The sequence below is a fragment of the Aythya ferina genome (assembly GCF_964211825.1).
Source record: "Aythya ferina genome assembly, contig: HAP1_SCAFFOLD_137, whole genome shotgun sequence".
Taxonomy (NCBI): Eukaryota; Metazoa; Chordata; class Aves; order Anseriformes; family Anatidae; genus Aythya; species Aythya ferina.
This window is the reverse complement of record NW_028181388.1, coordinates 313,066-335,946: the sequence shown is the minus strand read 5'-3', so window position 1 is coordinate 335,946 and position 22,881 is coordinate 313,066. Positions and strand designations below refer to the sequence as shown.

The window sequence follows — 22,881 nt, the reverse complement described above, 5'->3', positions numbered from 1 at the left end:
GTGCTAGGCCTATCAGATGCGACCTTCAACTATTTTCTTTGACGAGATAGATGGTCTCTCTCCTGTGCACTCCAGTAAACAAGACCACATTCACAGAATCACAGAATCACAGAATTTCTAGGTTGGAAGAGACCTCAAGATCATCGAGTCCAACCTCTGACCTAACGCTAACAGTCCCCACTAAACCATATCCCTAAGCTCTACATCTAAACGTCTTTTAAAGACTTCCAGGGATGGTGACTCCACCACCTCCCTGGGCAGCCTGTTCCAGTGTCTAACAACCCTTTCAGTAAAGAAGCTCTTCCTAACATCTAACCTAAAACTCCCCTGGCGCAACTTAAGCCCATTCCCCCTCGTCCTGTCACCAGTCACGTGGGAGAACAGGCCAACCCCCACCTCGCTACAGCCTCCTTTAAGGTATCTGTAGAGAGCAATAAGGTCGCCCCTGAGCCTCCTCTTCTCCAGGCTGAACAAGCCCAGCTCCTTCAGCCACTCCTCGTAGGACTTGTTCTCCAGGCCCTTCACCAGCTTCGTCGCCCTTCTCTGGACCCGCTCAAGTCCCTCGATGTCCTTCTTGTAGCGAGGAGCCCAAAACTGAACACAGTACTCGAGGTGCGGTGTCACCAGAGCCGAGTCCAGGGGGACGATCACCTCCCTAGCCCTGCTGGTCACACTGTTTCTGATACAAGCCAGGATGCTGTTGGCCTTCTTGGCCACCTGAGCACACCGCTGGCTCATATTCAGCCGACTATCCACCATCACTCCCAGGTCCTTCTCTGCCAGGCAGCTCTCCAACCACTCATCTCCCAGCCTGTAGCTCTGCTTGGGGTTATTGCGCCCCAGGTGCAGGACCCGGCACTTGGCCTTGTTGAACTTAATGCAGTTGGCCTCAGCCCATCGGTGCAGCCTATCCAGATCCTCCTGCAGAGCTTTCCTACCCTCGAGCAGATCGACACACGCACCTAACTTGGTGTCATCTGCAAACTTACTGAGGGTGCACTCAATGCCCTCATCCAGATCATCGATGAAGATATTAAAGAGGACCGGCCCCAGCACTGAGCCCTGGGGGACGCCACTAGTGACTGGCCTCCAACTGGACTTGACTCCATTTACCACGACTCTTTGGGCCCGGCTATCCAGCCAGTTTCTAACCCAACGAAGCGTGCGCCAGGGGCGTGGCTGTGCGGCGGCCGCCGGCGAGATGGCGGTGGCAGGGGGCGGTGGCGGATCCTCGGCATCCTGCGCACCCTCCACCCGCGGCCTCGAGCGGCCCGACCCGCTGGCGCGCTTCACCTGCCCCGTGTGCCTCGAGGTGTTCGACAGCCCCATGTGCGTCCCCTGCGGACACGTGTTTTGCACACCATGCCTGCAGGAGTGCCTCAAGCTCAAAAAGCCAGTCTGTGGTGTCTGCCGCAGCACCCTGGCGCCTGGCAGCAGGGCTCTGGACTTGGAAAAGCAGTTCGAAGCGACAGAAACCACTTGTAATGGCTGCAACAAAAAGATGTTTCTCTCAAAGATGCGCAGCCACGCAGCTTCTTGTTCAAAGTACCAGAACTATATCATGGAAGGTGTGAAAGCTGTGACTAAAGAACCACTCCACAACACCAGGAACTTCCCCAATCGCTTCACCTTTCCTTGTCCATATTGCAGCAAGAAAAGCTTTGATCAAGAAGGACTAGTTGAGCACTGAAAAACATTGCACAGCATGGATGCAAAACAAGTGGTTTGCCCAATTTGTGCCTCGATGCCGTGGGGAGATCCAAATTACAGGAGTGCTAACTTCATGGAACACCTTCAGAGACGACACCGGTTTTCATACGATACTTTTGTGGTACGTGTTTCTTCATCCTTGGAATACGTGAGCCTGATGACTCTTAAAACCCAGCTTTTTTTATGTAGCCACTACTGTAAAATGTAGTCCTTGCAGATGGTATAATGCGAGAAGTTGAATTACTGTTAAGTCAGAGGAGGAGACAGCTGGTTTTGTGTTGTGTTAACCAATATGGCCCTGGCAGTAAAAGAATTTCTGTACCCTTCGTTCATAGGATTATGATGCTGATGAAGATGATATGATGGCACAGGTTTTGATGCGTTCTTTGCGGGATAAATAAAATAAAAAAGAAGACTAATTGTCAAACCAAGCTTCCATGAGAGGGAAATGGCCAGCATTCTTGCACTTCTCCCTGTCCATGCCAAGATGAACTCAGGCATTCAGAAATATGGAAGACTTTAATCTTAGTTTTGAATCCCCATTTGATCTTTTGGTATCATTCTTGTTTTTTATTAATATGACTATGTTGTTCAACCACGTAAGGCTAATTTTCTTTTTTGTTTCACACAAAGCTTATTTATAGGTCAGTGTGGAGGAGACAGTTCTGTTTTCCTTCACATCTGCCTGTTTTCTGATTGCTTTCTGCCAGTTGTGCTAGTTTGACTAAAGCCAGAAATACTCCAAATTGACTGGCATGAACTAGCTGGTAAACCTCTTCTTCCCCTGATCTTGTTTACATTTCGTAAATGATAGTATGAGAGGTGTCTTTGTGGCTCTTTTCCTTTAGTGAGACCCCTAGGTGCTAACTCACCAGATTAGTTCCTGTTTCAGCTGGCCTATGATGCCTGTGATTTCATGATGTTTACCAGTGTGTGAATTCTCACAGGCAGCCTCTCAATTATATGGAAAACATGTCTCCAGTATGTCTTCAAACTGCAACATTCCTTAGCAAAAATGTTTGAAGCTGAGTAAGAAACTAGTTCAAAACACTTTAGTTCTATACCTGATTACGATTTTGTTCCATACTTTGACCATAATTTCTAGCCTGCCTGGAAAACAGAACTTTGGTGTTAGCTAAAATGCATAACTTTCAACTGTTATAGCAAATATTAATCATTTGTTGGCCTTATTAAATTGGTGTTTAAAAAATCGGTTTTCTAGGAATCTTAAGCCTTATGCTTGTAGGGGAATTCAGAAGCTTTTTCAATATCCGTATCTTATGTCAACTAAAAATTTCATATATATATTCCTAGTTGTTCCATCCCTCGAGGCAAGCTGGTAGCAAAACTTATAACCCGTAGCACTTGCACAGCACTGCCTTCTGCATTGCAGATTCTAACAAGTATTTTGAATTCCTGTTTTTACTTAAACGTCGCTAAGGTAGCTGAAGCTGTACTTAGATTGTTTTCCATATACATACAGGATGGAGGTTTAGCTTTCAAAGAAAATGTAAAATATAAACAAGTTTGAATTCATAGACAATGGATACTTGATACTCAGTTATACACTTTCATTGTAGAGTTTCATTTTTAGTTTAACACTAATTGCACGGTCAATATGCTGAGATCAAGCAGTCTCAGAGACCCGAACAGAGCTTGGAAATTGGAGTAGTAGTGCTGAGATGTCTGGTCTCATTGAACTTGGCATGCCTGATTGGAGCAGTGGACCTGCATCACCACAGAACTGAGTACTAATCAATTTATTTGACCAATAAACTTCACACTCTGCAGACTGCAGCATAACCTTACCCCTAAGAAATGAAACGCACCCCAGCTAAAACATCTTGATTAAACTTTGTGTCCAGCAAGTTTGTGGCTTCTAATATATTTAACTTGGTTTTGGTGTGCTTTCCCTAATGTGGTAAGGCTGGTATAGATTCTCACTGAGGTATCTGCTTGGTGACTGCAATCTTAGTCTTAGGGAAAAAATACATCAGTGTGGGAAAAGTACTGTGTTATGGGGTTGGTGATTCCTAATGCTTGGTCTGTGAAGAGATTACAATGTGCTAGTGGTTGGGTAGGGATTTCTAGGTTCTGGCTATGACAAAGTTTTGTGATAAAGATTGGCCTGAGTCTAGATTTCTGCAACTGTTCTAAGTGCACTTCCATGCAATTCTGACATTCATAGGTATTACAGTTTTGCACCTACATAAAATCTGCTTGATCTTTGGGGAATGAAAAAAAAAAAAAAAAAGGATGATGACCTGTTTAATTTACTGTGAACACGTTAATTTATCCTGAAAACTTGTAACTCAATGCCAAAACAGGTGATTCTAAACGATAGTTGAAACCAATTTACTAAGCCTGATATCAGCAAGTGGTCTGTGTTAACTTACCTATTTTTTATGTCTTAAAATGAGTCTTGTCCTTAAAAAGCTTGTCCATTATGACTACTCATGGAAGAAAGTCATGTGGAATGGAACAAAATTTACTGAACCGGTAAGTAAAACCTATATTTTTCTATTAGTTCCATTGTTTCAACTCTTCTGACGCTTATGGACAGCATAGATAACAGAGGGGAGATTGTGGTAATCGGAGCTACCAACAGACTGGATTCTATAGATCCTGCTTTACGAAGACCAGGACGCTTTGACAGAGAGTTTCTCTTCAAATTGCTAAATACAGAGGTGAGAACTTAAATTCAACATTAGTGCTACCATGGCAAAGTCCAACTTTATAGGGAAAAAAAAAATGACAACTTGAACAAAAGAGTGATATGTGGAGACACTGCCTTGTTCCATGGAGGGCAAATCTGGTACTGGATATATATGGTCAGGATGATACCACCAAGTAGTTAGTTCTATAACCAAACCTTTCATTCCCAAAGTTGTACCTGTTTACTTAATTCTCTACCCTCAGCCCGCAGGATGGGGGAGAGACGACCACCCAGTAGCCCCATGCTGGCCTGGGTGGAGCCCGAGGCTCGTCAGGAGAACACAGCTCCCACTGAACACCATGGGCCGCTGTTGAATGGTGAGCGAGGGCCCCCGTCAGGGGGAGCAGGGCTGGGGCTAGGGAGCGGGGGGGCCAGCAAGAGCACCCTGCTCAGCGTCAGGACCAGCATGGCAGCCCAGCCCCCAGACACCCCCAGGGAGGTTGTGCCAAGGGAGCAAGCACGGGGCTGGAGGGAGGCCAGAGCTCCTTCCTCTCCTCCCTCCTGCCTTTGGCCACCCTCTACAACCCTCCTTCTTCTCCTGCCTTCTTAGAAGCTGACAGCTTATGTAATACACAATAAATGTTTGTTCATTGTCTTTTGTATTACAAAAACAAGGAGTTCCGTTTGAGGAGCGGGAGTTGCGAAAGCTCCCTGCTGAAGTAAGGAGCTGTATAATACTTGGCTAGACACTATGAAAATTCTTTTGCTTAATGTAACAAAAAAGAGAAGGCCCCTCCCCTTCTCTCCTTCTGCATCTCAGCTGCCTCTTTTGTTCAAAGACACTGTTGCAAAGCTCATGTAACCACCTCCTGATAAGTTGCTAAACTAGTGTATCAACATCCTGCCTTCCTGTCTCACGCTGGCCCAACATGACCAAAAAAAAAACAAAAAACAAGTTGAACCACAACGCCGAGGAAGACTATGGCCTTCATCTTCACAACCACCAGAGGGACAGAGACGACCCCCTACCAACAGTGCGCGCAGTCGCAGAATATACCAGATGTGCTGCGTAATCCCGGAATTACCAAAATATAAAAAGGGACCCTGGCGGGGGTGAGGTGCGCGCCGTTGGCAGAGCTGAGACTCCCCGGCCGCCCAGCGCTGTTTTGCTTGCTGTTGCTTACTCAATAAATTCCTTTCTATTATTAATGCAATGCTCTCTGAAAATTAATTAAGGGGGCAACTTCTACAACCCTCCTTCTTCTCCTGCCTTCTTAGAAGCTGACAGCTTAGCTGTCTACAAGAAAGAAGCGGAGAGCTTGCACAGCATTCTGTCCTTCGTCAGCAGCACGCAACAGGTAGGTGTGGCCTTGCCATGGTGGCTGTGCCTGTGTCTCCTGCGGGTCGCGCAGCTCTGCTGCCAGGATGCTGGCGGGCTGCTGGCGAGGCAGAGCTGCCGCCCTCCAGGAGCCCCGCACAGCCCTGAGCCCCTTGAGGCTTTGGTCCTGCTGCCGGCCATGGGTCTCCCCTCTCACACTCCCCGTTGGTCTCTCTGCCACCCGGCTGCCAGGATAAAGACCTGAAGATGAAGTTCCTAAGGAGCATCATCAGCGTCTGCAGAACTGCCAGAAACTGTGGCCTGTGGTGCGGCCTCGATGCCTTCTGCAACAAATACCAGCTGATATTTGTTTTTGGTATTTGTGAGCAACTTTGTTTCTCACAGGGGGACTACCCCCGTGCCGCCCAGCGCTGAATAAACACACCTACTTTACAATCTTATGGATTGTGGAGTCCGTTTTCCACAAGCCACCTCTCCTAAGCCATTCCCCACCACACCACCTAAAACCCTTACAGCTGCCTACTATGGTAGAGGCTGGAATGCTCAGCACACCATGCAAAGGATTCCCCGGCCCTGCACGTGTTGTTGGAGTTTTAATGGAATGCAGGCGTTTGAAGGTTTTGTGCCTCTCCCTGGCTTAGGAGAGGCAGCAGCACAGTGCCCGCCGGCACCAGCTCGATGTCAGCTGCTCCCTTGGACGTGTCAGGATGAAGATGGTCTGAGTGGCCAGAGACACAACACTTTCCTCCTCGTCATTCTGCAAGGGCTGGAGGACTGCAATGGAGAGCAACAGAGCAGAAATGAAACCCACCTGTCTGCAGAGACTGCGGGCAGAGCCTGCCACCCCTCCACCCGTCACTTCCCGCAAAGACACAGAGGGACCAAGGGGTTAGAGTCAGAGAATCATTAACTATCCTGTGTTGGAAGGGATCACTGAGCCCAACTCCTGACTGCACACTGGACGGCACAGGACTTAACACCACATATCCAACAGCTTTGTCCAAATGCTTCTTGAACACCCACAAGCTCGGGCACCATGCCTGCTTGCCTGGGGAGCCTGCTTCAGTGCCCAACCACCCTCTCAGGGAGGAACTTTTCCCCAAAATCTGATCTGAACATCCCCTGACCCAGCTTTAAGCCACTCCCTCGCCTCCTATCACCGGTCGCCTGAGAGGAGAGCTCGGTGCCTCCCTGTCTGCTCCCCGTCACAAGGAAGTTGTAGACAGACGTGTTTTGCTGTTAACATACTCCAGAAAAGCCCTTTCTCTTAGCCACCCCGGTACTGGCCAGCTTCAACCCCAGCCGAGCTTTTGGCCATACAAACTTTCTCCCTTCCCTCTGAAAAAGGTGAATGCCCCCTGCCCCATTGGTCGTGGACCCACACCCCGCTGCCTTCACTCACTGCTGCAGATTTCATGGATCTTCCTCTCGCTCTGGTCCTTGCAGTGCTGTGCGGCAAGACCTAGGCACAAAGCTGCTGTCAGAAGCCTGCAAGGCGCCCCCCAGGCCCACTCGCATGGGGACCCAGTCCCGGGGGGGACTCTAGGGACACTGGGGCTGGCAAAGGCTGACAAAAGAGGGACCCTGGGGGCTGTGGCTCACCGATGAATCTGATGGCTGCCTCCCGCAAGGCGACCTGAGTGTGCTGCAGGTACGGCAGGCTCTGCTGCAGGTATTTCTCCACCTTTCTCTTGTCCTGCATGAGCTGGAGAGAGCGCAAGGTTACGGGGCTTGCAGACCCTGCCCAGCTGGACAGACCACTCCCTCCTGCCAACACCCCCCCTTCCCCTCAGGCCATTCCCATCTCCCAGCCACGAGCCCTGTGGGGCTGGGGTTTTGAGGTATGGAGAGAGCTGTTGTCTTTACCAAGCACTCTGCGATCCTCCAGGTCTGCTCTGTCTGCGCCAGGTGCTTGAGTTTTTCCTGCTTCAGGAAGTTTGCAGCGGTGACAAGGGCTTCCAGGGAGGCCTGCAGAGCAGCAGAGGCTGAGATGGCACCAGAGCCCAGGGAAGGGGACCTGGCAGCCCCCACCTCTTGGCAGGGCTGCAGGCCTTTCCCAGCCCACGGTGGGATAATGCAGTGGGGGGTGAGTGTGAACTGCGTTTGGCATAAGGAAGGAGGGGAGCTGTGCCCCCATTCTCCATGACGCAGGCGGCTGCACCCCGAAGGGACACACATGCCAAGTGCCCAATTACCTTCAGCCCTGGCCCCGGACACCCAGGCAACCCCTGTGGTGTCAGTCTGCTAGTCCCTCTAGTCAGGTATGCCATACGCACCTTGGCCACGCTCTGGGTCTGGTCACTCAGGTGAAAAAAGAGTGGGAGCAGGCTCCTCTGCACGACCTTCTTCAGCTGCCTCTTGTGGCGCCACAACGCAGCCTGCATCACTTTGTTGTAGAGGCAGATGGAGAGCTCTTGCAGCTGGCTGCACTCCTGGTAGGAGGAAGAGAGGAAGACTTCAGCAAGAGCTGCTCCCTGCCTGCGGTGAGCAGGGGCGTTAGGGTGGCTGACGTGAACGGAGGTGCTACAGAATCAGAGTGTGCTCAAAGGAGCTGTGGCCAGATCTGTAGCCACAGTGAAAGGACGCAGCCCCACTAGAGGGAACGTAAGAGGCCTCCTTCACGGGGGGCAGCTGTCATGAGAGTGCCCATTTGTGGGCTCAGGTCCCGCAGCAGCCTTACATCGTTAAACAGTGGCAGGATGTCCCCAGCCACTTGCAGAGCGATGGAGCTGGCCTGCTTCCTCTTCACGTGGTCCATCACGTTTCCGATGAGAAGCAGGGCCTTCATCTTGGTGTCAGCCCTGGCAACCTGCAGGCCCTGAATGATGCCTGGCAGCAGCACGGGAAGTTTTCTTGCCTGGAGGAAGGACAGAGTTTCCGTTTGGTGAAACGATGAAAGGCCACCCTGGGCAGAAGCCTGTGGTGCCAGAGCACCAGGCTGCCATCTTGCTCGCGCAGAGGCAGCACGACGAAAAGGAGGGCAGCTGAGCAAAGACTCTGTGCCCCCTTTCGGACCCGCCCCAAAAGGTACATGGCATGCATGGAAAGCTCCCCAGAGAGCCGCTGGGCCCCTCCATGGCCAGCTCATTTCTTGGCCATTTCTTCTGCGCCACAGAGCTGCGGGCAGAGCAGAGCTCTCCCAGCTGGCCGGGAGCAGGCCATGATACCTTCAGGACAAAGGCCCACCGGCCTTCACAGTAGTGTGCCCTACTCACCATGACAGGTGTCTCTGACGCTCGGAGGAGAGCGCTGAGCACCAGCGAGTGCGTCACTCGGTTGGGATGCTTCAAGAGCCTCTGGAGATGGTGCAGGGCCCCCGAGTCGTCTTCTCCAACATCTGGGTGGGCCAGCAGCTGAAAGGAACACAGCATTGAGAGACTGTCAGAGGCTGCAGGCAGCTCCCGGCTCTCCCGGCGCCTCAGGCCAGGGGCCCCGGGGCCAGGCAGCCTGTCCTGGGGCAGCTGTGGCTGTGGAGGGCCGCAGGGCCGCTGAGTGCCCTGTGCCTGGCAGCACCCAGCAGCCTTTCTTTGCTTGCTGCTCCCGCACGGACGTCCTGGAGGAGCTGCCAGTTTGGGGGTAGATGGGCAGAGGCACACACACGGCCCTGAAGAGGAGCAAGGCCTCGTCCAGTAACTCACCGCCAAGTGAGGGATGCAGTTGTCCTCTGAGATGAAGCCCGGGAGCCTGCGCAGCTTCTGCTCCTGGAGCACGCTAAGTGTCTCCCTCAGGACATTCTCCATCGTCTGGTGCTGGGAGAACATGGTTTCCCACATGGCCAGGGCAGCGCTGCAAGGACGAAGCACTCAGTCAGCAGGGCACACTCCGCCCCAGCGCCGTGGCCTGCACAGGCCCCGCAGGCCCCAGGCTGTCCTGCAGCCCTGGCCCTGCCGCCCCCCTCCCTTGGGGTGCCCTGGGAGCCTTGTCCAGGCAAGCAGGAGAGGGCAGAGATGACGTTCCCTGTGGTGGCAGGGATCCTGGCTGGCTTGCTCAGCTCTGGCTGCCCTGGCTGTGGCCAAGGAACCACGGCTGGCAAGCATGGCGGCGTGGAGGGCCCTGCTCTGGAAACGCAGCGTGCAGTTTGCTGTGGATGTGTCAGGCGGATGTGTCCTGTCCCCTCCCCTCCCATACAAGAAGCCCTGAAGGTTGGCATGCCTGTCAGATGATGGCGAGATCTGCAGCAGGGTGCTGGCCACCTCCCTTGGCCGCTGGTTGGCCAGCCAGAGGATGAGGATGTCCAGGCTGCGCCGGGCTGATGCCGTGTTGATGCACTCCACGTGTCTGTAGATGCACCTCACGATCTCTGGCACCTGGAGAGGCAAAAGTGGAGTGCAGACGTATTTTCAGCCACTACTCACACAACTGCCCTTCCCATCGCTCTGGGATGGCTTCCAGGGATTGCCTGAGGTGCCTGAGAGGGCTGGACGTGGCAGGGAGGAAGCGGGGCCTGACATGGGCTAACGGGCAGGGCAATCCAACTACAGGCCACTTACGTCGGTCAGCCAGGAGGCAGGGTCTTCGATGGCCATATCCAGAACAATGCCGGCCTCCTGCTTGTCGTATATGTTGGAGTCTCTCAGGGCTTCAATGACCTGGAGGATGACGTCTGTCCTCTGAGACTGCTGGAGGTATTTTCCAAAGTTCTGCAAGGAGGAAGGGACGTAAGACACGTTGCAGCAAGTGCCCTGATGGTGCTGCAGAACTGAGCGGTGAGAGCAGCTCTGGAGACAGATGCCTGGCCGTGCTGGCAGCAGCGCCCACGGGAAAGCAGGAAGCAGGGGCTGCAGTCCCTGCGTGGTGGGGGCTGAGAAGAGCCCTCGGGGTGAGGGACCAGGGTTGGAGGCACGGGCCCAGGGTGCTGGCCCTGCAGATATGTGGGGCTTGCCGGTGGCCAGGAGGGCCAGGAGGAGCTGCTGCTGTGAGGCTGGAGTACCGCCTATGGAGAGGTCCTACTCAGGGACAGCAGGACCGCGCGGGCCAGAACAGCGAGGCCACACCAGCCGCACTGATGCCGGAGCCCTGTGTTCCCACAAGTCTCCTGCTGCTGCTGGGACAAGTGTGCCAGGAAGGGAGGAACTCATTACCGTGGCAATGTCCGTGGTAGTGGGCGAAGGAAGCCACGGTACGGCCTTGGCTTTCCCTTGAGGCTGTTGACTAGCTTCTGGTGCTGTTCTTCCTAAACACGGCAGCGGAGGGGGACAAAAAGAAGAAGATTCACAAGGACAAGCCACTTTTGTTAGGAGGCTTACCAAGTGGCGAAAAGAGCTTTTGAGTAGGAATGGCTGAGGAGGGCGGAGATGCTGCAGAGCCCTATGTTAGCACTATGTTAGCACTATCTGAGCTGCATAAAACCGTGCATGTGGTTCACTAAACCTTCCAATTCTTCTTAGATGTGAGAACATTTCACCACCAGGAATGGGAGGCAGTGTTGGACAGAGATGGAAAGCAAAGGCAGACAGCTGATGGGAGCAACGGAGATGGCAAGAGAGCAAGGGGTGACGTGTGCCTCAGGGGTACGCATGCAAATGCTCCCAGCCTGGGACACGCAAAGGAACGAGAGCCCTGCGTGCAATCGCACAACTAAAACGCTCTTGGCCTAACTGAGGTGTGGGGGGTGGCTCGAAGGGCTGGAGCGCTGTAGTGCAGGGATACGAGGGGTACATACAGGGATCCTCTCTCTAGGAAGACCGCTCTAGAGGTCTCCACAAGAGCGCTCCTTGGCACTACTTAGGAAAAGAAGCAAGTGCCTCAGGCAGTGCCTGTGTCTGGAGGGGAAGGAAGCCCAACACAGCTTCTCTTACTGTTTGTCTGGAGGAATCGGAAGAGGTAGTGAAGGGCATCCAAAGCCTCCCATCGTAGCTGCCAGTTCTTGCAAGTGTGGCAAAGGAGGAGCCATCCCACCAACTGTCCCAGGAGCGGCACATTGCACTCTGTGCATCCGTTCGTGGGTCCTCCATCGGCGCTGTGGTCCTGGGCGAGGGAGACAAGGAGGGAAGTGCTGTGGGAGGCAGCTGGGGCCGAAGTCCTGGAGCCAAGAGTGTGCCCAGGGCTGGGTCCCAGGTGAGTCAGCAGCCTCGGCCATGCCTGCTCTCCCACCGTGCTCCCTGGGCGCTTGAGGCCTGCACAGGACGGGGGGCAGAGCTGGCGCCTGAGAGTGCTCTCAGGGACTGCGAACATCCCCCAGGATCGGGGTCCATGGGCAAAGGAGGGCTGAAGGCCCTTGCTTCAGGGCTGAGCCCTAGCTGAGGGTCTGTAGCCGGGCTTGCCTCGGCAGCACCCCTGAGCTGCAGGCTGATGTGGTCTGTGGGGAAGGGGAGGTGGGCTGGCTGGAGGGGTGCGTGGCTCCTTACCTCCGGTGAGAATCTTGTGGGTAGCCATCTGGTCAGCTTCACGGCCCTCCCCACGGCCCTCTCGCAAATAGCTTCGCTGTGGGAGCTGGCAAAGGGCAGCAGAATCTGTGAGGGGAGAAAGTGCTGGTCTGCCCTGGGAGCTGATGCCTGCTAAAGCAGGAGCATCAGTGCTGGGCTCCCGCAGCCCTCCGATCTCGGGAGGAAAGCGCCGCGGACAGGGAGGCAGGTGGACAGCAGCAGCACCAGTGGTGACCAGTGCAGTGCCTCGGAAGAGGGGTCCAATTCCTGCCGCTGCGTTGACGCAAAGGAAGCCCAGGAGCGCCATGGGCAAGGCTTTTCTCCGACACAGGAGGAGTCTGTGGAGGGGAAAGGTCTGCAGCCAGGGGATACGGGGCTGCCAGAAGACCTGAGTGGGCAGCCCCCGGTTCCCCCAAGGGAGGCGGGCACCCTTCCTGCCCTGTGCTGCCTGTGCGTGGCACTGCAGTAGGGCCTGTCCGTTCCGGAGTGGATGCTGAATTCCCTCCGGGTGAGGAAGCGCCCCTGGGAACCCCGCTCTTGGCAAGTGGCAGACCTGCAAGATGTCCTGCAGCTCCCAGAAGCCGGAGACAGGAGAATTTCTGATGAATAGGCCCAGCATGCGGTCCATGGCGTCCAGGGTCTGCAAGGACAACAAAGGGGTGGCAGTGGATCTCCAGTCCCTCTCCCTCTGCCAGGATCTGCACAGATCTCAGCACAGAGCAGCCAGGGATCAACCCAGAGGGATGGGTGTTCCAAGAGCTCTCCCAGAACATACCTCCAAGTAGTTGATGCGGCTTGGGCCCTCCAAATGCTCGTGTGAGGGCAGCAGGAATACACTGTTGAAAGAGGCGAGCAGGATGCTCTTCTTCCTGCCCTCCAGTGCTGACTTGACATAGCTGCAAAGAAAGCAAGGGGCCTCATTGTCACGTTGTCATGGAGCAGGGCCTCAGGGCCTCAGGGAGGAGAACGCAGCACTGCGGGGCCTCGGTCCCTGCCATGGGGGCTGCCTTCCACCTTCCAGAAGCCCCGAGGCTTGGCGAGCAGCGGCCCCGCGGCCGGCACTGCCAGGCTGCTGCCTAGACAGGGGAAGCCTGGAAGCCAGGCCCAGGGCCAGAGCAGGGGCTGGGCACGTACCTCAAGTGGCCAAGTGCAAGCATGGCTTGCTGCTGCACCGCTGTGTTCAGAACGTCCAAGGGCTCGTCTTCCAGCAGCACCTGCAGAGCACAACCGGGATGGCACCAGGCATCGGGCAGCACAGCTTGGCAGCGCCAGCAGAGCTGGTCCAGGTCAGAAGGGCCGGTGGAGCCCCAGTGCCCCCAGCCAGCTGTGGCACCAGAGGGCCGCCCTGCCACCTCCCTGCTGCTGACGGGGCTTCTCAATGGCCCCAAGGCCGTCAGCGGCAGCTGAGTGTCCACGCAGCGCTTGCCCCCGCCAAAGCCCTCGAGAGTCCCGTCCCCACAGCCTGCCCTTGCACCCCTCCCAGAGCCACCAGGGGGTGTCCCCTCACCTTAATATGCTCTGCCAGCTGGTATTTGCTGCAGAAGGCATCGAGGCCGCTCCACAGGCCGCGCCTTCTGGCAGTTCTGAACACTCTGATGACGCTCCTTAGGAACTTCATCTTCTGGCTTTTATCCTGGCAGCCGGGTGGCAGAGAGAACAACGGGGAGCGTGAGAGGGGAGACCCATGGCCGGCAGCAGGACCAAAGCCTCGAGGGGCTCAGGGCTGTGCGGGGCTCCTGGAGGGCGGCAGCTCTGCCTCGCCAGCAGCCCGCCAGCATCCTGGCAGCAGAGCTGCGCGACCCTCAGGAGACACAGGCACAGCCACCATGGCAAGGCCACACCTACCTGTTGTGTGCTGCTGATGAAGGACATAATGCTGTGCAAGCTCTCCGCTTCTTTCTTGTAGACAGCTAACTTGTCAGCTTCTAAGAAGGCAGGAGAAGAAGGAGGGTTGTAGAGGGTGGCCAAAGGCAGGAGGGAGGAGAGGAAGGAGCTCTGGCCTCCCTCCAGCCCCGTGCTTGCTCCCTTGGCACAACCTCCCTGGGGGTGTCTGGGGGCTGGGCTGCCATGCTGGTCCTGACGCTGAGCAGGGTGCTCTTGCTGGCCCCCCCGCTCCCTAGCCCCAGCCCTGCTCCCCCTGACGGGGGCCCTCGCTCACCATTCAACAGCGGCCCATGGTGTTCAGTGGGAGCTGTGTTCTCCTGACGAGCCTCGGGCTCCACCCAGGCCAGCATGGGCCTACTGGGTGGTCGTCTCTCCCCCATCCTGCGGGCTGAGGGTAGAGAAGAGGCAATCTCACAGAAATGGCTCGGCGCTGTGTGAAGACGCGGGCTACGCTCGGGGACTGCTCCGCAGCCTCGTGCTCCTGCCCTGTCCCGTCACAGCCGTGCCAGACACTGGGTGGCCGGGGCTGGCTGCTCTGGCTTTTATAGGCAGCAGTGGGGAGTGCCCCGATGACGTCACAAAGGGCCCTTCTGTGACCCGCTGCCGACTCGGGGAGGGCCGGGTGTCCCCTGCAGGGGCACAGGGGCAGCTTGGAGAGAGGGAGGTGGGGGAATCTCATCGAGTCGAGATAGAGCGCTGACGGCATTAAGCTAGGATGCTACTCAGTGTCTTTGCTAACCGTGGTGCATTGTGCAAATTACCTAAAGCAAGAAGCCGTGGGCCCCTTCCCAAGGTCAGTCTCCTATGAAGACTGGGAGCCTGTCTTAAGAAACTGGCAGAAACTGGTCCTGCGGATGGACAAGAGCCAAGGAGCAACTGAGTCTGCGCAGAGACAAGAGGTCAAGGAGCGGAGACGAGGAAGAGTCACCAACCTTCATCCCCACAACCCCCGACGACCACCACCAAGACACACTGCGCAAGCGCAGATGGGAAGAGTTTCCAGCAATGACTGCTTGGGACTCATTTTAAGACGAAACGGGGACAGGTGATGAGTATGTGAAGCTTCAGGCCTATGTAACTCTTCGCTGTAGATAAGCAAGGCAAGTTGCCACGTCGGGTGCGCACATCTTTGGTAGGACTACCCCCCGTTCTGCCCAGCGCTGAATAAACATACCTGCTTTTCAGTCTTACTGATTGTGGAGTCCTTTTTCCTCAAGTCAGCTTGCCTGTGGGCACCGGGCTCCTCTCAGGGTCTGCTGAGGCCCCCGTTTGCTCTCGTGTCTCTTGCCATCCAGCGTGTCCCATACCCCGGGGAACACCCTTCAGCACACTGTGGAGCCCTGCCTGTCCCCTTCCGCAAGGGTCAATGTTGAAGATTGACTCCACCTTAAGGGACATAGTGCCTTTTGTGGCTTCTCTCTTCTCTTTGAAACAACGAGGATAAAACAGAAAAGATGTAACATAGCAAGCTGAAGGGATTGCTGAACTTGATAAATTGTTGTATCGGCCTTAGTTTTGTATCGGCCTTGCTTTTGTATCGCGCCTTGCTTTTGTATATAAGACTCAGTTCTAGCCACAAAATCAAGGCTGAAGAAGAAACACGGTGCCCATTAAATTAGCCTTAATTGAATTAGCCTTTTTTTGCCTGCTCCTCCTGCATGTACGTCCTGGAGGAGCTGTACATTTGGGGGTAGATGGGGAGGGGTGAGGGTTGTCATATTTACCCAGATATTGCCCCTTACATAATCGTATCTCCCTATCTCTAAGGCGGAAACAGATCCTAGGCCAGGAGCTGGTGGGGCTCATTGAGAGGGCTTTAAACTAGGTAAGATGGGGGACGGGGCTGAAACAAAGCTTGTTAGAGCTGTGCCGGGGGGACAATGGCAAGGCTGGGAGAGAAGGCAATGGCCCAAGTGAAGTGCATCTCTACTAATGCATGCAGCATTGGTAATGGCATGCATTAATGCCATGAGCGCAGTGTTGTGGGGAAATCCCTGAGTGCGTGCAGCAGGCTTCAGAATTCACTTGCAGAGGCAGAAAATGTCCCCATCCCGCAGCACCGCTGCATCCTGCCAGCGTGCAGGGTTCTTTAGGTGGGTCAGAGTGTATGGGCTGATGCGTTTCCAAGTTGAGAGAGAGAAGCACGTCTTTTTGAGGTAACAACTCGTAGGATCTTTGAGAGTAAAGCAATCTTTGCAGTAGTAGGTGCCTTTCCTGCATGCAGCTCTTCTTCAAGTGAGTAATTTTTACAGCGTGCTTATGGATAGTTGTTGTTTTGTTAACAACTTCTTACGTCGTCGTTAACAAATGATGTTATTTTGCGTGTTTTCTCTGTGGTTCTAGGTCCCTTATGATTTTTGCAGAATTACGGGGCTTACTGCAATCGTGACCTTATGCCTTCACCTGTATTTCAAATATTATCAAAGTTGCAACATTGGTGGTAAAGTGATGGAGCAGGGTTTAGGGGAAATGTTTCATCCAAGTTCCCTGTGCCAGGGTGTATCTGAAAACAACAGCAGTAGGCATGTAAGATGTAGCCTTTTTCAGGGTTGGAGACAGTTTCTTTTGTTTTTGGAGCTTTTTCCTGCTCTTTTGCTGGCTGTAGAGCCTTGTAACCTTCTGGATTTTAAGTGCTTGGAATTCTCTTAATAGGGGGATATTTAGTATCAGTTGCTGGCTAACTTGGTTTTGGGATGTAGTGGCATATGCTTCTGTTTTGGGGTTATAAATGAATCTACAAATATAATATTTTTAACCTTTTTGGGCTATATTTTAATCTCTAGATATATCAAGCCATTCTTTGTGAATCCTCTTCAGAAGATAGGCGCAGTATTATCAAGAGACTGAGCAGGGTCACCTTTTTCATCTGTGAAGGATAAGTCTGCAATTAGCCCTGCTGGGGCTGCTGTGCATTCATGTCCTGTTGGCATTTGTGGACTTGTAGTGGTTTAACCTGGCCGGCAGCTAAACACCACACAGCTGTTTGCTCACCCTCCCCCCTCCCTGTCTGGGATGGGAGAGAAACGGGAAAGCGAAGCCCGTGAGTTGAGATAAAGACAGTTTATTAAGACAGGAAAATAATAATAACAATACATGTAATAATAATAACAATAATGATGATAATAGTACTACTACTAATAATGTGTACAAACAAGTGATGCACAATGCAATTGCTCACCACCCGCTGACCGATGCCCAGCCTAACCCTGAGCAGTCTGGCCCCCCTCCCCCAACTAGCCACCCCTATATATTGTTTAGCATGACATCAGATGGTATGGAATACCCCTTTGGCCAGTTTGGGTCACCTGTCCTGGGTCTGTCCCCTCCCAGCTCTTGCTACACCCCCAGCCTGCCCATTGGCAGGACAGAGCAAGAAGCTGAGATGTCCTTGGCTTAGTATAAGCACTGCTCTGCAACAATTAAAACATCGGGGTGTTATCAGCACTCTTCTCATCCTAAGCCAAAACATAGCATTCTACCAGCTACTAGGAAGAAAATTAACTTTGTCTTAACTGAAACCAGGACATCTATCCACCCCTTATTCCATACCATTTATGTCATGCTCAGGTTACACTCTTTTGCATACATTCTAATTAATCGCTATTTTCGTCTAGGGTATATAGTAATCATGGTAGTGATGACATACAGTATTATATAGTAATTAACATGATACAATTCAATTCATGGGCTATTCTCACCCAGTATTAAATCCCCTTGAGGTACACACCGGATCTCTCCGTTCTTTTGCATTACCCACCAAGTGCATCCAGGTCCCTGAGCAAAAGCAATTCCCTGAATGGGTTTGCCTTTTCCTGAGGCAGGAGTAGCCCAGACTGTTTCTTACGTGCACTACAGGAACTTTATCCCCATCTACAGTACGTAACAGGTTGATTGGGCAGGTCTAGCTTGGTTGGCAGATCCCCTAGTATTGACTAACCAGGTGGCCTTTGCTAAATGCGTATCCCAATTTTTGAATGTCCCAGCGCCCATTGCTTTCAATGTAGTCTTTAACAGTCCATTGTATCGTTCAACTTTCCCGGAGGCTGGTGCATGATAGGGGGTGTGATACACCCACTCAATACCATGCTCTTTGGCTGAAGCGTCTGTAAGGTTGTTTCGGAAATGAGTCCCATTGTCTGACTCTGTTCTTTCTGGGGTGCCATGTTGCCACAGGACTTGCTTTTCAAGGCCCAGGACAGTGTTCCAGGCGGTGGCGTGAGGCACAGGATATGTTTCCAGCCACCCGGTCGTTGCTTCCACCATTGTAAGTACGTGGCACTTGCCGTTGCAGGTTTGAGGGAGTGTGATGTGATCAATCTGCCAGGCCTCTCCATATTTATCTTTCAGCCATCGTCCTCCATACCAAAGAGGCTTTGACCGTTTGGCTTGCTTGATTGCAGCACATGTTTCACAGTCATGAATAACCTGTGCTATAGCGTCCATGGTCAGGTCCACCCCTCGATCACGAGCCCAACTGTATGTTGCATCTCTACCTTGATGGCCTGAGGTGTCATGGGCCCATCGGGCTATAAATAATTCACCTTTATGCTGCCAATCCAGGTCCACCTGAGCTACTTCAATCTTAGCAGCCTGATCCACCTGCTGGTTGTTTTGATGTTCTTCAGTAGCCTGATTCTTGGGCACATGAGCATCTACATGGCGTACCTTTACAGCCAGGTTCTCTACCCGAGCAGCAGTATCTTGCCACAATGCAGCAGCCCAGATGGGTTTGCCCCTGCGCTGCCAGTTGTTTTGCTTCCATTGCTGTAACCATCCCCACAGGGCATTTGCTACCATCCATGAATCGGTGTAGAGATAGAGAACTGGCCGTTTTTCTCGTTCAGCAATGTCTAAAGCCAGCTGAATGGCCTTCGCTTCTGCAAACTGGCTCGATTCACCTTCTCCCTCAGCAGCTTCTGCAACTCACTGTGTAGGACTCCATACAGCAGCCTTCCATCTCTGATGCTTCCCCACAATACGACAGGACCCATCAGTGAACGGGGCATATTTCTTCTCATTCTCTGGTAACTGGTTGTACAGTGGGGCTTCTTCAGCACGACCCACCTCCTCCTCTGATGATATCCCAAAGTATTTGCCTTCTGGCCAGTCCATAATCACTTCCAAAATTCCTGGGTGACTGGGGTTTCCTATTCGAGCCCGCTGAGTAATCAGTGCAACCCACTCACTCCATGTAGCATCAGTTGCATGATGTGTAGAGGGGACCCTTCCTTTGAACATCCAGCCTGGTACTGGCAATCGGGGTGTTAGGAGGAGCTGCGCTTCAGTACCGACCACCTCCGAAGCAGATCGAACTCCTTCATATGCTGCCAATATCTTCTTTCCAGTTGGAGTGTAGTGGGCCTCAGATCCTCTGTATTCCCAATTCCAAAACCCCAGGCGTCGACCTTGACTATTGAAAGGTGAATGAGTCTTTCTGATCACTTCTTGGCTCTCCAATTGACGAATTAGCTTATGGATGGGAATCAGGGAGTCTCGGGTAGTGCGATATTGCCGCCGGTGCACAGTTGTGGTAGCAATTGGCACTTGGTGTTCTTTGACCCTCAGCAACCCCACAACAGAGGGGTCCTCTGAGAGACCAGGCGAGGTAGAGAATTGTTTAATGCCCTCTGTCTCTAAGGCAGCTATACCAAAAGCCCACCGGAACCTTTTTGGGTCCTTGAAATATCCTCTTCTAAGATAGTCTATGCCAAGGATACATGGAGCATCCGGGCCAGTCACAATGCGGTGCTTTTCCCACTCATTCCCAGTCAGACTCACTTCAGCCTCCAATACAGTCAACTGCTGAGATCCCCCTGTCACTCCACAAATACAGATGGGCTCTGGCCCTTTATAGCTCGATGGCATTACAGTACCTTGTGCAGCGGTGTCTACTAAAGCCTTATACTTCTATGCGTCTGACGTGCCAGGCCATCGAATCCACACAGTCCAATAAACTTGATTGTCCCTTTCCTCCCCCTGGCTGGAGGCAGGGCCCACCTAATCCTGGTCAGAATCTTCTTCATTTCTGTGTTTGAAGGACTGTCTGCTGGACGTTGGAGCAGCAAACTTTTCAGAGAATTCCTTTTTCCCAATTGTTTTCTTTTGCAACTCACGTACCCGTGCCTCTAGGGTCGCGGTAGATTTTCCATCCCATTTTCTCATGTCCTCTCCATGGTCTCGTAAGTAAAACCACAGTGTGGCACAGGGTGAGTACCCACCATATCATCTTCCTTGTGCGGATGAACGCTTACCCCGATAGCTAAGAAACTGCTTTGCACAGGTGGGGAGGAAAATAATCTCTCTTCAAGTTGGTGAACCTTTTCAGAAAGTTTCTCCCAAGTGTTCTCTTTTGGTCGGTGGACACTGGTTGGTTCAGGTGGGGAGGAAGATAGATTCTCTTTAAGTTGGTGGAACTCTTTAGAAAGTTTCTCCACAGCTGAGATGCAGGCCTGTAAGGAAGAGGAGAGACTTTCTTTGTACTGCCAGAGTTGTTTAGCCACTTCATCCACTGTGGGTTCCTCATCCTCTTTCCAGGCCATTATTGCCAATGAGCTGGCATATGATGATGGTGCACTCCGTACAAACTTCCGCCACATGGGTCGCGTACACCTGACTTCATCTGGATCTGTGGATGTTTGTCTGAGGTCTGGATCCTCATAAATCACTTCCCGTATGGCTAATTCCCTCAGGTACTGGATTCCCTTCTCCATAGTGGTCCAGTTGCCTGGTAGACATTCAAGTTCTTCCTTGAAGGGATACCTTTCCCTCACAGCTGAGAGGAGACGCCTCCAGAGGCTGTGAGATTGTGCTCCATCTGCAATTGCTTTGTCAATGCCTGCATCTCTAGCAAGGGATCCCAGCCGCTTGGCTTCCCTGCCGTCTAATTCCACACAATTGGCTCCAGTGTCCCAGCACCGGAGCAGCCAGGTGACAAGCTGCTCACCTATACAACGACCAAAATCTTTTCGCACATCTCGTAGCTCACGCTCGTATAGGTTTCGGGTAGTTACTGTTGATTTTTCGGCATCCTCATCTTCCTCCTTCTGAATCCCTGATGGCCCAGCGTCGTCGTCATCTCTATACCTAGATTTGGCAGAAGACTCTCTGCGTTCGAAATGATCTGAATCTCTATACCATTTTTTCACCTTCTCTACAGGGTCAACTTGCACTGCTACAGCTCGTTTCTCTGACCCCGTTACAGGGTCTGCCACAGGGGTTGGAATACCCTCTGCAGGGTCAACTTCCACGACTACCGCTCATTTCTCTGACCCAGCCACAGGAGCTGGAGCGGCTGCAGGAACTGGAACTGGGGTGGCTGCAGAGTCCACCGTAGGGGTCGCAGTGGCCGTTGGATCTGTCACAGGACTTGGAGTGGCCGCAGGGTCTGTCACTAAGTTGATAGCAGTATCAATGGCAGCTCGATAGGCATAAGCCAGGCCCCAGCACGTTACAATGATTTGTGTTACTTTGGAACTGTCAGAGTCGTGACACCTTTTTTTCAAGCATTCTGCCAGATTTTTAGGATTTTGCAGTTGTTCAGGGGTGAATTTCCAAAACACTGGGGGTGCCAACTGCTCTAGATGCCTGCCCATATCCTCCCATACTCCCTGCCACCCACAACTATACTGCCTCCGGGCAGATCTCCGGATGAGCTTCCTAAGTAGTTGTTTAACTTTGAGCAAAACCTGAAGCACATTCAGGAGGCATAACAACAAGACCATGCTGGTCTGACTATCCCAAGGATATTCAGTATCTTGGAGAGCTATTGTAACAAGCTTGGAGGATAAGAGGGTGGTGAAGGAGAAAGGGAGAGTGATCAAGTAAGAAAAAATATCTTCCCCTTTCCCCTCCACAGATTGACTCCCTAATGAAAAAAGGCAACAGGTATAATTGCTAATAGTTTCCAAGATACAGTTTCCAGAGTATAGAGTCGACGATGTTACTGAGTACAAATACCAAGTTAGAGTCATGACCAGATATTTCATCGTCTCATAAGCCACTGTTACAGCACACAGTACCATAATGATCTGAAACCAGGGCCCAGAGAGGATAAACAACATGACAGAGAGCACATACGGAAAATAATATGCTATAATACTCAATTTGGAAAACAGGCGCAGAAGACTTGAGATTAAAGCAATCAGCATTATGACAAGTGACTATTAAGCAGGTCTAATACTTATACCAATTTTAGTTTAACACCCTCTGGTCAGATCTGCCGTTATCTCAACCTTTCGGGCCCCACGTTGGGCGCCAAAAAGACTGTCGTGGTTTAACCTGGCCGGCAGCTAAACACCACGCAGACGTTCGCTCCCCCTCCCCCCTCCCTCTCTGGGATGGGGGAGAGAAATGGAAAGTGAAGCCCGTGAGTTGAGATAAAGACAGTTTAATAAGACAGGAAAATAATAATAATAACAACAACAACAATAATAATAATAACAATAACAATAATAATAATATACAGTGATGATAATAGTACTACTACTAATAATGTGTACAAACAAGTGATGCACAATGCAATTGCTCACCACCCGCTGACCGATGCCCAGCCTAACCCCGAGCAGTCCGGCCCCCCTCCCCCGGCTAGCCACCCCTATATATTGTTTATCATGACGTCAGATGGTATGGAATACCCCTTTGGCCAGTTTGAGTCACCTGTCCTGGGTCTGTCCCCTCCCAGCTCTTGCTACACCCCCAGCCTGCCCATTGGCAGGACAGAGCAAGAAGCTGAGATGTCCTTGGCTTAGTATAAGCACTGCTCTGCAACAATTAAAACATCGGGGTGTTATCAGCACTCTTCTCATCCTAAGCCAAAACATAGCATTCTACCAGCTACTAGGAAGAAAATTAACTCTGTTCTAAGTGAAACCAGGACACTAGTACGGGAGGATACATGACTATCTGGAGGAGTCACAGTCTCATCTGAG

General features: G+C 52.4%; 1 pseudogene across 1 annotated transcript; it reads left to right on the top strand.

Moving 5' to 3' along the window:
• The first annotated feature begins 1,201 nt into the window (after positions 1 to 1,201).
• On the top strand, positions 1,202 to 2,137 carry LOC311428778 (E3 ubiquitin-protein ligase RNF114-like; annotated as a pseudogene). The gene is made up of 2 exons (XR_014698895.1): positions 1,202 to 1,831; positions 2,046 to 2,137. The product of XR_014698895.1 is annotated as an E3 ubiquitin-protein ligase RNF114-like (transcript).
• Positions 2,138 to 22,881: the final 20,744 nt, after the last annotated feature.